The sequence below is a fragment of the Pipistrellus kuhlii genome, unplaced genomic scaffold, assembly GCF_014108245.1.
Source record: "Pipistrellus kuhlii isolate mPipKuh1 unplaced genomic scaffold, mPipKuh1.p scaffold_m20_p_25, whole genome shotgun sequence".
Lineage (NCBI taxonomy): Eukaryota > Metazoa > Chordata > Mammalia > Chiroptera > Vespertilionidae > Pipistrellus > Pipistrellus kuhlii.
Genome location: NW_023425524.1, coordinates 2,665,744 through 2,679,843, shown reverse-complemented (window position 1 = coordinate 2,679,843; position 14,100 = coordinate 2,665,744).

Sequence of the window (14,100 nt, the reverse complement as noted above, 5' to 3'; positions counted from 1 at the left end):
TGCAAAGGAATGGTTCCAACACCACCTCTGGGGTAATTTGGTATTTTCCTCTCTAATTCTTATATTGTCGTCATTCAGAATATTTGTAGATGGACTAACAGCTACCTTGGACTTTTATTATTTTTCTTTTTATATAGCACAGACTACTTACCCCCTCAATTGTCAACTCGGGTGTTTGGGTGATTTGCCAGGATGGCCAATCAGTGTGTGTGTGTGTATACGTATTCACACACACGTTATATATATTGGAGTCCCAGTGCATGAATATGTGCATGGGTGGGTTTTCTGGCAAGCCTGGCCATGGGGAGGGGACATGGACAGTTGGCTGGCCTGCCTGCTGGTCAAACTCCTGGTCGAGGGGGCAATTTGCATATTATCCTTTTATTATATAGGATATACACTGAGTGACTAGATTATTATGCATTCAGAGATCATGATAATCTGGCCACTCAGTGTATGTGCTACCGAGACATGGAGAAGACTGGGAGAGAGCCCAATCAGGACCTTAACTCAGGGGTCAGAGATAGTGAGAAGCTGGGTGAGTGACGTGGTCTGGGAAAGGAAGTAGTGAAGGTGAGGGTAACAGCGAGAGTAATGTGGAACCACGTGGTTACCAGTGGGTAAAAGATGAGAAGTTTCACTTCATTAGTTTGGTTAAGTGTGTCGCACCGAGGTATATCTGTTAAGGAACTCACTGTTTTCTTCTTCCTTCCTTCTAGCAAACATCTGTGAAGTGACCATTTCTGGACTGAATTCCAGAGGGGATTCGAATGTAAACATGGACTCTGTCCTTGAGTTTCTCATATGTGGTCAGGGAGCATTTAGCTGGGAAGGCTTTTAGCTCCAGTAAACAAAATACTCAAGTCTCAGCATGCTTAAGCTAGAAGCATGGTGATATGCATTTCCTGAGACTAATCTGGTAGCTTCAAGATGGGAAGGCTCTGAGTTAGTATCTTTTTCGTGTTAGTGGCCTTCTTCCTTGTTGCAAAAAGGCTGCTGCTGCTCGAATCATTTAGCCTTTGCCATCTATGTTCAAAAGCAGGGGAGATGCTCAGTGTGGGGCAACAGAGTGCCTTATCATAGTTCCTCCTCCTCCTCCTCCTCTTCCACCTCTTCCTCTTCCTTCTCCTCCTTCTCCTTCTCCTCTATGTATGACTCTTTTTAAAAAATATATATTTGTATTGATTTCAGAGAAGAAGGGAGAGAGAGAGAAAAAAAAAATCAATGATGAGAGAGACACATTGATTGGCTGTCTCCTGTAAGCCCCACACTGGGGATTGAGCTTGCAACCAAGGCATGTGCCCTTGACTGGAATCAAACCTGGGGTCCTTCAACTCACACACCAGTGCTCTATCTACTGAGCCAAACCAGCTAGGGTCCTGGTGTCTCTCTTTGGCCACTGGCGAACAAAATTTGTGTTCTGTGAGAGGGGACAGTGACTTTTGAGGAGGCAAATAATGGTGTCTGTCACAGAGGGATGTTTGTTTATATAAATAGTAGAGGCCCAGTGCATGAAATTCTTTCAGGGGGAGGGGAGTGGCCCTCAGCTTGACCTGCATCCTCTCACAATCCAGGACTCTGCCTGCCTGATTTCACCCCTAACACTCAAGCTTCTTCTTTTTATTTTTAATATTTATATTCTTTATTTTTTTATTTTTAAAGTCAAGCTTCTTGAGAACATGAGGTGTTTAGCATTATTCCATATTCCTTCCAGAGAGCTAAGCATGGTAAACACAGCAAATACCTAATACTTAGGGGCTTCTATATAAACACTTCCCAACCAGGAACGTTTTAATAGGCAATCTCCAAAAACTTGAACTGGAACACCTAAAAGTAGAGTACTCAGATTTCAGGCATCAGGCGCTATTGGCAAGATTTCTATCCCAATTAAACCCTAATTCTTTTTAAAAATATATATTTTATTGATTTTTTTTTTTTTTTCTTTTTTTTTTTTTAACAGAGAGGGATAAAGAGAAATACTGATGACAGAGAAACTTCAATCAGCTGCTTCCTGCACACCTCTTACTGGGGATGTGCCCACAACCAAGGTATCAAACTGGAATTGAACCTGGGACCTTTCCGTTCACAGGCCGATGCCCTATCCACTAAGCCATACCGGTTAGGGCAGTGGTTGACAAACTCATTAGTCAACAGAGCCACATCCCAACAGTCCAACGATCAAAATTTCTTTGGAAAGCCGCATTGTTTAAACGTAAACTTCTTCTAAGGCCACTTCGTCAAACACATACTCGGCCAGGCCGTGGTGTTTTGTGGAAGAGCCATGCTCAAGGGGCCGCAGAGCCGCATGTGGCTCTCGAGCCGCAGTTTGCCGACCACAGGGTTAGGGGCTACACTCCCGATTCTTAGCTCTCAATCATCGGGACAAACTGCCCTTCACTGTCTCCAAAGTCTCTTATTCCTCACGATCCCATTTTCCTCCGCTTCAAACCAAGGTAAGGAGCGAAACTTAATTCTTCTGATCGTCCTGCCCGCAAAGGAACTGCAAATGTCAACGGTAAATAATTTCCCGCCAGAAGTCTCGCGAGGACTCCAGGGCTGACTCTGTACATGCGCAATGACACGCTCACGGCCTAGCCATAGGCGCCCGGGCGGCCTCCACGATCCCACAATCCTCTGGGCGCCTACTTCCGGCTTTTCTAGCTTTTTTTTCCAAGTGTGTTTCCTTCAGACTCGCTGCAGCCTCCAGGGTTTCCAGTTGGAGAGCACGTTTCTGTTCTTAGACGTTGGTGGCTGTTTCCTACTAGTTGGAACCAGTGAAGTTTCGGGAGCATTGCCGCCGCCAGGAACATGTCCGCGGGCACTGTCCTGGTCCGCCATGAGGAAGGTAGGTGCTGAGCCGTTTTTTTTCCAGTCGGATCTTCCCCTTCCTTCCCCAGCACACTCCAAACCTGCTCTGGCTGAGCATCCCAACCCCACAGACCCTTAAGATCTTCCCCCCTATTTCTTTGACTTTCCCCCATTAAACTTGCACCCTGTCACGTGGCCTAGGGGTGCCCCTAACCGCTCCCTGGGGGCTGGGGCCAGCCTGGGCAAGACGTCATGGTATTCTGGTCCTTACTGTCTTCTGGTTGCTAGCTATGTATAAATGTATGTGTGTGTGTGTATGTATTATACAATATATATGTATATGTGTGTGTATTATATATATATATAAAATAGGACATTATATAAATAAATATATATATATAGTATATCTATATATATACTAAAAATAAACTATGGTACATATTTCATATAGTATATACTGTATTATATATAAAGGTACTCTGTAAGCTGTAAATCAATATATACATTAAGGGTGCATATGCATCAAGAGTGTATACTATATTTTCTATATACACCAAGTGGCCAGATTATGATGATCTCTGAATGCATAATAATCTGGCCACTCAGTGTATATCCTATATAATAAAAGGCTAATATGCAAATTATCCCCTTGACCAGGAGTTCGACCAGCAGGCAGGCTGGCCAACCGCCCATGTCCCCTACCCCCTGGCCAGGCTGGCCAGACCCCACCCATGCACAAATTTATGCACTGGGCCTCTAATATATATATATATATATATACACACACACACAACACACACACACACACACACACACACACTATACACTGAGTGGCCAGATTATTATGCCTTCAGAAATCATAATAATCTGGCCACTCAGTGTATTATTTCATACAAAAAATACACAGAGGAAAAAGGAGCGCTAGTAGAAGTATTCTAACATTGTCCTGCTTCTTGCCACCTTGGGAAACCTAACCCATTGAGTCTCAGTTTTCTCACCTGTAGAACGGAGAAGTAAATACTCGCTCTGCTCACATAAAGGGTTGCATGAGGAGCATGTCAGACGAATGCTTTGTGAACAGACGGTATGAAATACCTGTTGGTGAGATTCTCACTGCCAACATTGTCCTTCCTTGTTTGGGACAACCTCTGTGGTCCTGCTGACCTGTAGTTTGGCTCGGTCCCTAGGGCGTGGAATGAGGACCAATGACGGAGCCTCAGCGGGGCTGGGAGCAGGGCAAGTTTGGTCACAAAACTGGGGGACAGAGAAGAACCTGGAAGGTCGACATGACATTTCTGAGCACAAACCCTGAGCCAGACCAGCGACTGGGGAAGCGAAGGCCATCCATCTTCTCTGTTTGCAGCCTGTGCTTGGGGCAGTTCTTTTTCAATTCTGAGAGGTCTTAGACTTGGAGGTAGGCGGGCAGATACAGAGATGTCATGCAGAGGGAACCAATGGAGGATGCTGACAAAGCCGTGTGCCCCCTGGCTCTGTGTGAGAAAGGTGCCCCTTGCACAGGCTGAGGAAGACACAGAGCTGTAGCCCCACATTTAAAACTCATTTGGGCAGAGGTGTGGCTCAGTGGTTGAGCGTCAACTTATGAACCAGGAGGTCCCGGTTCGATTCCCGGTCGGGACATATGCCTGAATTGCAGGTTTAATCCCCAGTGTGGGATGTGCAGGAGGCAGCCAGTCAATGCCTCTCTCTCATCAGTGATGCTTCTATTTCTCTTTCCCTCTTCATTCCTCTCTGAAATCAATAAAAATATATGAAATAAAAACAACACAACCTACTTGGACCTGAGGGAAATCCATTGATGGGAGTTAGCTGGAGTGGGATGTCGGGCAGGGGAGGGCTTGCAGGGGGAGACCTGGGTGATGAAGTTCAACCGTTTCCTCTCTGAGGCTGTGGGAGAGAAATCGTTCCGAATCTGCCCTGACCTTTTCAACTTTAGCCTGCGCGCTCGCTAAGCTGGTCGAAAGCCCAAGTTCCTCTTCTAACCACAAGAGTCCTTTGCTTGCTCCCTGGAAACGTGGAGCCTTGCCATCAGCCACATCTGCCAATAACTCCCCCTTCATAAACCCCGCTGAACCTCAGTCCACGTTGAACCAACCCGCTCCCATTTATCGCGACAGCTCGGTAAACAGACGGCCCCGGGCGCAGTTAATAATCTTGTCACTTGCACCTTGTGGTCTTTTCTATCTGCCTCACCCATCCAGTTCGAGTACCACCAGTTTCTCCCCCGCCAGAGCGAAGATTAATGGGCCTTCTGCTGTCCCCCTAGAACACATGCAGTCACGTCCTGGGGAGAAAGGCAGCGGCTAATAAATTACGGGCTGTCACCATAGGGGATGGTGGGCGACTCCGGAGGCCCTCTCGGTTCATGGGGGTTGGAGCTGAGCATGTGCAGGGTCGAGGATGGGCAGCTTGTCACAGCTTCTGTCCCCGGGGATGCTTGTGAGAGGTGCATGGGAGGTTGGGATGTTGGGACCACGGGGAGTGTGTGACCAGTGAGGAGTTTCTGCTGTCGAAGCTTTGGGAGGGCTGGAGCAGGTGGGCTCTTCCTTTCACAGTGGAGGCTTTCTAGCTGGTTCCATTGCTAACCCACATCCCCCAGTGCCCAGGAGCACTGTCTTAGGTGTCTCAGAAGGCTTTTGCCCTCTGCCTACTGGACTTGGCGTTCTCAGCTGTGCAATTGGTTGTAGCCTGAGTCTGTCCTTAGAACTTATGGGGCTCCCAGGAGCTTTCCAAAAAATCACTATACCACGCACTCCAATGGGGCTTTCGACTGTGTAGTGGTCCCAGTGGAAATGGCACCCAACATCTAGGTCTCCCCACCTCTCCTGCTGTTGTTGGGAGAGCTTGCAAAGTCATCAGAGGAGGTAAATTCAGTTCTGTTGTAACAGAGTAGATTCACTGTGCTGTCATTCATTCTTCTATTGATGAGCTCTTAAAAGATATACAACATTTTAAAACAGAAGTCTTCCTGATGCCAAATCTTTCCCCACCATGTTCCTTAGATGTAAAGTCCAGAGTCAAGCTAGTAGAGCAGGTCTCTTGATCCAGTCTGTGCAGTTAAATGCGTTTCCTCATTTCCTTCCTTGATTGTGAAATCTTAGGAAAACTCTAACCTTGCTAATGATACTGGCTCTGTTCTGGAAACCACTTCCTCCGTTGGTTGGGTCCCTCTGAAGGGAAGTGGGCCTCATTGAACCCAAAAGACCTAGTTAGCATGTCATCTTTCACGCATCAAGGAGCAAATGACATTACAGGCCATGGAACTTTAATTTGAATGTTTATCTTTTCTGAAGAGCTGTTTGACCTCGAGTAAATCATTATTTTTTGTCCTTTAGTTTCTCCATATGTAAAATGAAGATACAAATCACCTGCCGTATGGCTTCACAGTTTGGTTAAAAAAAAGTTACAAAGTTTTATCTACTCCCAGCGTCCGTACCAGCGATATAAATGAACATTTGTCTGCTGTCTTCAGTTCACTGGGTGAATGGCACTCATATAGCGTGTTATATCGGTCAATCGTCTTAATACAGACGACCATCTATTCTTAGTTCCTACATAATATATTTGTTGTAGGTATAATGGTTGTATCCCTTTTATAGAGGATGGTCAACTAACATTCATGGTTTTCTATATGCCAACCTTTATGTTAAGCAATCCACATGTTTCAACCAGTCAAATCTTCACATCCCCCTTGAGAGATCTCGGCCTTCCTATGATCCCATTTTACAGATGTTGGCATTGGGGCATGGAGGGGTTATTTGCTCAGGATTCCACAGGGAGAAAGTGGTGGGGCTGGGTATACAATGGCGGTGCTTTGGCCCTGAAGTTTTCTCTTCTAAGATGTGAAATTATACCTTAATGGGAACCCAGCCAGCAAAGGACTCAAGTCCTGCCTCGAATCCCAAGTTCCACCCCCCCCCTTTCCTCTTGTTTACCTAATATCCAGGGCATTTATAAATAGTTTTAAAAATCGTTATGGAAACCCTATGTGCATCTGGTACATAAACACACACTTATCTCCGTATATTTAGACAATGTCCCTCAAATATGTTTGCACTGAGAACCTAGCAGACGCTCCCCATTCAGATTAGAAGGAGAGAAAAGTGATAAAGGGCCTCTGACTGGAGACTTCGCCCTCTCGACACTCCCCGTTTATGCTGAAATGTTCGCTGTTTGCAGCAAGAAGTATGATCCCTGTTTTTAGAGGTCAAATAAATCACCTTTAAAGTTGTGAAAAGGTAAACAGCCTGATGCCTGGGCAGCTTCCCCGAGTTTATGAGGTCTTTCTGGCAACAGGGATGTACAAAAAGCCCCATCAATCACACCCCCCCCCCCCCTTCCAAAGCATTTATTCCGGGAGGGAAGGGGGAAATCACTCTGCCATCCAGGGTAATTTCCCCTGAAACTATTAGTAGGAAATATTAAATCAAATGCAAATAGAAACCCCTGGGAGTAAATACGCCTTTCCAGAAAAGTGTTACCCCTCCAGCCAAATTCTACAAATGTAGCTGGGATTCCAGGAAGCTGGGAGGGTGGCAGGGTCTTGGGGTGAGTAAGAGGAGGGGTGCGGGGGGAGTGGCAGGGGAGAGGAGTGGGGAGACATCTGGGCCAAGCCCGCGTGCCAGGACATATACAGACTGGTTGTCACCAGTGAGAAATGATCCCACAGTGATGGCAGCACACACTTGCCTTGTTGGTTTCCACTTTGCTGGCATCACCTTTGAGGGTCCCTGTAAGGACACCACACACCTTCCTTTAGCACGTTCTTGAGTTATACGCGTGCACGCAGGGCTCGCTGTAAATCTGTAAGTCATCCTGGCAATGATTATAACGGATCCTAAAAGAGACGTCTTTTAAAGACCTTTTTATCGAGGCACTCACATTCTCTGCTCTTATTTCGCCACCACGTAACGGGAGCCGGCAGGGTGCAACCCAAGCCCTTTAAAGAAGTGATTACAGCCGTGCCTTGCGAGCCACGAGTGCGGCCTGGACTGTCCAGTCCTAGTGGCTCTCAGGCCAGGCCACTCTGAGGCTTGGTCTCCCCTCCAGTCTTTCTTCCAGAAGCAGCAACAGCCCAGCCTTCCCTTCCTCCCTAAGCTCCAGGGCTCAGAGGGCCTGTGACAGTCTAGATGTGGGGTCATGTGAGAAGGAGGTGTGCTGAGTGCTTTAGAACTTTGGAAGAATCTGAATTCAAAATTTTGTGTTTCGCTTGATTGATTTTTTAAAAAAGCCTTTTAAAAAATAATTTATTTTTAATATATTTTTATTGATTTCAGAGAGAAAGATATATATATATCAATGATGAGAGAGAATCAGTGATCAGCTGCTTCCTGCAATGTCCCCCCATTGAGGATGGAGCTCACAACCCAGGCATCTTCCCTTGACTGGTATCGAGCCCAGGACCCTTCAGTCCACAGGCCAACACTCTATCCACTGAGCCAAACCGGCTAGGGCTGGATTGATTTTTTTGAGCTGGGAAGCAAAGTAAGGGAAGAGAGTCAGGAAGGAAGATGAAAACTCAAAACAACAACAACAAACAATTCTTGCTTTTCTTGAAATCAAATGGTGTCCTATTCAATCAAGCATTAAACCCATTGTGAAATCAATTCTGTCAATTATTCAAAACAAGTTACATTTGATTTTTGGCACCCCCCACCCCCCTTTTTTAAGGCCTGGGATTTGTCCAAGCCTGGCTGGCGAGACCACCAAGGCTTTCCTCATCAACCAGAGCCCTGATGGCGGCCATTTATTATAGTCACTTATCTGATAGGCGCTTCATTATCTGTGATGGTTTTACGGGGACAAAATCCACCAGGCACCCCGTGGAGTGTATAAACATGTTACCCTGTGACAGGGTGTCTGTTACTTACTGTCAACACTAACGGGCCCTCGCCACATATCTGCGGCTTATATGAAGTAACGACGAGTTTAATAAGCCCCCGTGAAAGCTGTAAGGTAAACAGCCGCCTCGGGAGTGTTTGCCTTGTCAGGCCTCTTAAACAAATAAAGGTGATGGAGCAGCACCCACCGCGCAGGCGTGGGGCCTAATGAGGCGGCCAGAGGGTGGCCGAGGGGAACCCGCTGCAGCCCAGTTACCATGACACGCGGTGCGTTTGGATTCATATGTTAGAAGGTGCGCCACCCAGAACATCTCCCCAAGGGAGGCTCACCCCAAATTCTGTCCTGGGGATGTGGGTGAATTTTTGTCCCCGTAAAACCATCACAGATAATGGATTTGCCATCCATTTGGGAGTATATACACGCTGAGGATGGGTACCGATTGCTCAGGGTTATTTATTTAATCCTCACCCGAGGGTGTTTTTCCATTGATTTTTAGGGAGACTAGAAAAGAAATCGGATGGGAGAGAAACACATCAATGGGTTGCCTCCTGCACACGCCCAGACCAGGGTCCCGGCCGGGGAGGAGCCTGCAACCAAGGCACGTGCCCTTGACCAGAATCAAACCCGGGACCCTTTGGTCTGCAGGCTGGTGCTCTATCCACTGAGCCAAACCGGTCAGGGCTAGGCAAAGGGTTTAAAACCTCCTTGCACCCATGGGGAGGAGGTGGGGACAGGGATCTGAAATTCATAAAGGAAGAGCAGCCTCCCAAATTCCCTCTTCCCCGGCTGCCTCTGGGATTCCTCCTACATTCCTGCTAGGAGGGATTCATTTCATTCTTCTGGGATTAAAGGGTTTTGTTTTCTATTTGATGTTAACATGGAAAGTGAGTGTGTTAACCCCTTATTGGCCGAGCAGCTACGAACAAGAAATCATTAGGTACATTCCTTATCCAATCTGTCACCTCCTACTTGGGTGAGACTTGAGAAACTTCCTTGCCTTCCTTAAGTCTCAGTGTTTTCACCTATAAAAGGAGGGTGATCTACCTTTTTATTTTTCACTGTATTTCGGGGAGCAGGGCCTAGGCCCACACAGTGCACTATTATCATTTGCTCCACAGTTATCTAAGGATCTGGACAGAATGAGGCACCAAGTAGGGGAATTTGAAGGGAAAGGGGGAGTTCAGAGGAGAAAACTGGTCTGCAGCCGAGTTTCCCTCTCTCTCTCTCTCTTTTTAAAAAATTATATTTTATTGATTTCATAGAAGAAGGGAGAGGGAGAGAGATAGAAACATCAATGATGAGAATCACTGATTGGCTGCTTCCCGCATGCTCCCTATTGAGGATCCAGCCCACGACCTGGGCATGTGTCCTGACCAGGAATTGAACCAGTGAACTCCTGGTTCATAGGTCAACGGTCAACCACTGAGCTACACTGGCTGGACACCCAGTTTCTCAAAGTATATCCTGAGGACTGGTCGTTCCTTCTGCCTTGCCAGGTGTTATTAAAGGGGCGCTGTGGAAAAGTGATGCCTGTGGGAAAGTGATGGTAGGTAAGTTTCTCTAATACAGGATTTCTCAGAGCCTATAATAACGCCTTACAAATATCCAAGAAAGGAGTTTAATACATAAACTTATTGAACTGTGAGCTTTCTATCTTTCTCTTTAGTAGTTTCTTGAGGATACGTATTCCTTAGAGTTGCCGATAGAAAATGCTGGCCTAGAGCCTCAGGTTTTCTTTGGAATGTGGAGTGCCTGGTGGCCCTCGTATCTGGGGGGTCATGACCAATATCCTCAGGTGGCAATGGAGTGAGGGTAAGGTTGACACATGGTGAGTGCCCACAGCCAGGAGAAGTGAGATAAGAGGGAGCTGAAGGCAGACATTGGCATCTTTAGAATTATAATTAGGGCAGCTTAGTGAGTTGGCTCAAATCCTTGGAAACTGGTCAGCAACCCTTAGAAGCCAACTCCAGGCCTGTGCTCTGTTCAGGAAAGAAAAGCAATTGGGAAATACTGGGTTAGGTATGTTCTTCTTTTTTTTTTTTTTTTTTAATATATATTTCATTGATTTTTTTTACAGAGAGGAAGGGAGAGGGAGAGAGAATTAGAAACATCAATGAGAAACATCGACCAGCTGCCTCCTGCACACCCCCTACTGGGACAGTGTGCCTGCAACCAAGGTACATGCACTTGACCTAAATCGAACCTGGGTCTCGTGAGTCTGCAGGCTGACGCTCTATCCACTGAGCCAAACCGGATAGGGCTAGGTACGTTCTTTATGGCAAGATTTCTCCCTGAGTCTCCAAGACCCTTCTTGTCCGCGCTGATCTTGACTACCTTGGCCTTTCCCCTACTTCCCTCATTGACGAAGACTCCGCTCCTTTGACACGTGTCCTTTGGGGCTGAAAAGGAGGGGCTTTTCTCTCCATCTGTTTCCCCTCCCTCCCTAGTCCATTTCTCCACGACGTTCAATCACATCCAACCCCCATATATTAAGCATGTAGGAGAGGATGTGCCAGGGACCTGCCGATGCTTTGATGTATGGGTAACATGCCACGTTTGTAGAATGGCAACGAAAAAATACGTGCTGAGGCCCTTCCCCAGCAAATGGCAAACTACCCAGACTTCCTAGCAGGAAGTCCAGGCCAACCCCGTGGTTTGAAACTCAGGAAGGACATCTGTGATGAGAAAGCTCAAAAAAGCAGATGGTTTTATGAGTTGCTGGGAGACTGAGCTGATTATTTATTTGGGGGAGAAAAATAGAGCATATTTTTCTATATGTAGAAATGCTCTTAAAAAAAAATTGGTTCATTCATCGCAGGAGTAGACACCATGCTCTGCCACTTGAATAAATAATGGAGTTTGACATTTTCTTGGGATCCCTTCTCTCTTCTCAGGCCCTCTCTTCACCTCATGTGTGATCAGGGAGTTGTCAGGTCAAAGATCGGAATCCCGCGAGAAGTGTCAAAATCTCAATAGGCTTTGGCTTTTTAGGGAGATGAAAAAATATATATAAAATCAAAAATGGCACCAGGTATCTCAGGTTCCTCATAAATGTCAGTTTAGGGTCCCCATGACTTATTTTTAACAATAGGAACTGCTGACCCATCCCCAGAGAATCTGAGTTTTCTTTGCAATTCTCAGGAGCAGGGCTGTGGGCAGAGGGAGGAGGAGGAAAACGTAGCGTCGTTGGCAGCCAGAGCCCTCACACCGATTTAGATTTTGGAAGCCTTGGAGCAATCAGCAGGTCCCCAGGCCATCTGCAGGCATTCATGCTCAGGCCTGGCCACCTGCTGCGGAGGGCTCGCTTTCTTTGACAAGGACCGTAAGGTCAATAGCAGTGAAGACCTTTGTGAACCCCTATTTACTGAGAGTTTACAATACGCCGGCCATTGCACCACCATTTTGCCTAAGCTTTGCAGCAGGAGTTAGCACTCTCACTATTGCATTAGATGGCGATGCGGGTATTATTACCTCACCCATTTTTAGGTGGGAAAACTGAGCCTCGGAAAGTGACTGGCCCACGGCTCTATGGTTTGTCAGTGACAGAGCTGGAATGAGTGCATCAGGCTGTACTTGACCTACCCGTTGTGAATATGTGTGCTCTCCTGGCAGATTCTCCAGTTCCCTCCACAGCTCTTCACTGGAAGCATGAGGAAGTAAGTTACTACCATGTTGAGTAGCCCATCTGCTACTGGAGATACAATGAGTGACCTGTGCTTCATGGGGGCCCATGATTAATGGAGTCCTATTGTCCTTATTCTCCAAAGATCTGGGGGAGACAAGACACACTTTAAAAAAAATATATTTTATTGATTTTTTTTACAGAGAGGAAGGGAGAGGGATAGAGAGCCAGAAACATGGATGAGAGAGAAACATCCATCAGCTACCTCCTGCACACTCCTCACTGGGTTTGTGCCTGCAACCAAGGTACATGCCCTTGACCGGAATCGAACCTGGGACCCTTGAATCCGCCCTATTCACTGAGCCAAACCAGTCAGGGCAAGACACATTTTTTAAGTATAAGAATATTTAGAGGTAATAGACATAATTGCCAAATTGCAGCGTGTAGGGACAAAGTGTCTGGTAGAAGGGGCACGGAGTACAGGATTAATGTAAACTGCTGCAAACCTAGGGCCATGGAATCTTTCTCCACTCTGTTTAGCTGGTAGAGTGCTTACTACCGTGAAATGTTCATAGCTGTTAGATTACTTACACTCAGTGCAGCAAACACTCCTTTTAATCGTTCACAGTTTTTGGCAGTGTACCTGTGGAGTGCATGGGGAGGTATATCAGTGTACCATGGCCGCCTGGTTGAGAAACACCCCTGAGTTAAAAGGCTCTGCCTCAGCATCTTCTCTTCCCTAGATGGTAATTTCCCAGAGGGCTGGAAGGCAGCTTATTGGTCATTACCTCCCCAGGGCTTGGTCAAGTTTCCACTGTGTAATCATAATAATGACTCATATACGTACACCGAGTGCTTAATTCGTGTTGGGCATCACTTTCATGATTTCGGATATAATGACTCATCTGACTTTATGCAAAGAGACGGTGACTCAGGATGTGAGCCAGGCAAGATGACTCAGCTCATTCTTGAACCCATTCTGCTCCCCTTTCTCACTAATATAAGCTTCCGAGTCAGTGGTAGCCGAATTGAACAGACCTGAAAGGGCTCCTTGACATCATGCCCTCCCTGTAATAAGCACTCAGTAAATATTTGTTGAGTGCAGTCCAGTCCCTGCTCAGTTACTCAGGCTAAAGCAAGGAGGAGTCACTGGAGAGGCTGTGCTTTGAGCCGGGCTCCAAGGAGACAGCTGCTCAGGGGCACCCTAGGGCCACCTCCTCCAGGGTCACCTGCTCAGGTTCAGCCCAGGCCCTGACTCAGCAGACAGCAGGCCAGCGGGCAGAAGTGGCGACTTGAGCCTGGTGCCTGCTGGAAAACAATCCCTTTGGCAATCTACATTTTCTGCCGGTAGCCTGAGGGCAGGAAGAACCAGGTGGTTCTCCCCGTTGCTTAGGGTGAGGGCTTCCCTGCAGTCGGCTGAAGATTGCCTCACCTTTTCTGCTCATGCCCGAAGCCCGGTGAGAGCTGTGGGTTGGGGAGAGGAGAAGGAGAAGTTCTTCCTTAGTGTCCATCACTCATCACTTCATTGGGAAGGTGATGGGTTGTGTGTTCAGGGTACTGCCACATGGTGGTGTAGCTAGGGATGGAAACCTAAGGGCTTCATTCATCTAGCTCATGGTACTACATTTTATATGACATCTATCAAAGGTCATATATGGATGCTGTGTTTTATGAGTTTATATACAATGACACAAGGAGGATATGTATTTAAAAACACCTATGGGAAAGAGCTATCTATCTATTATCTATATAAAAGGCTAAGTGACCGACCATACATCCATCTGACCATCCAGCTGACCAACCGGCTGGTA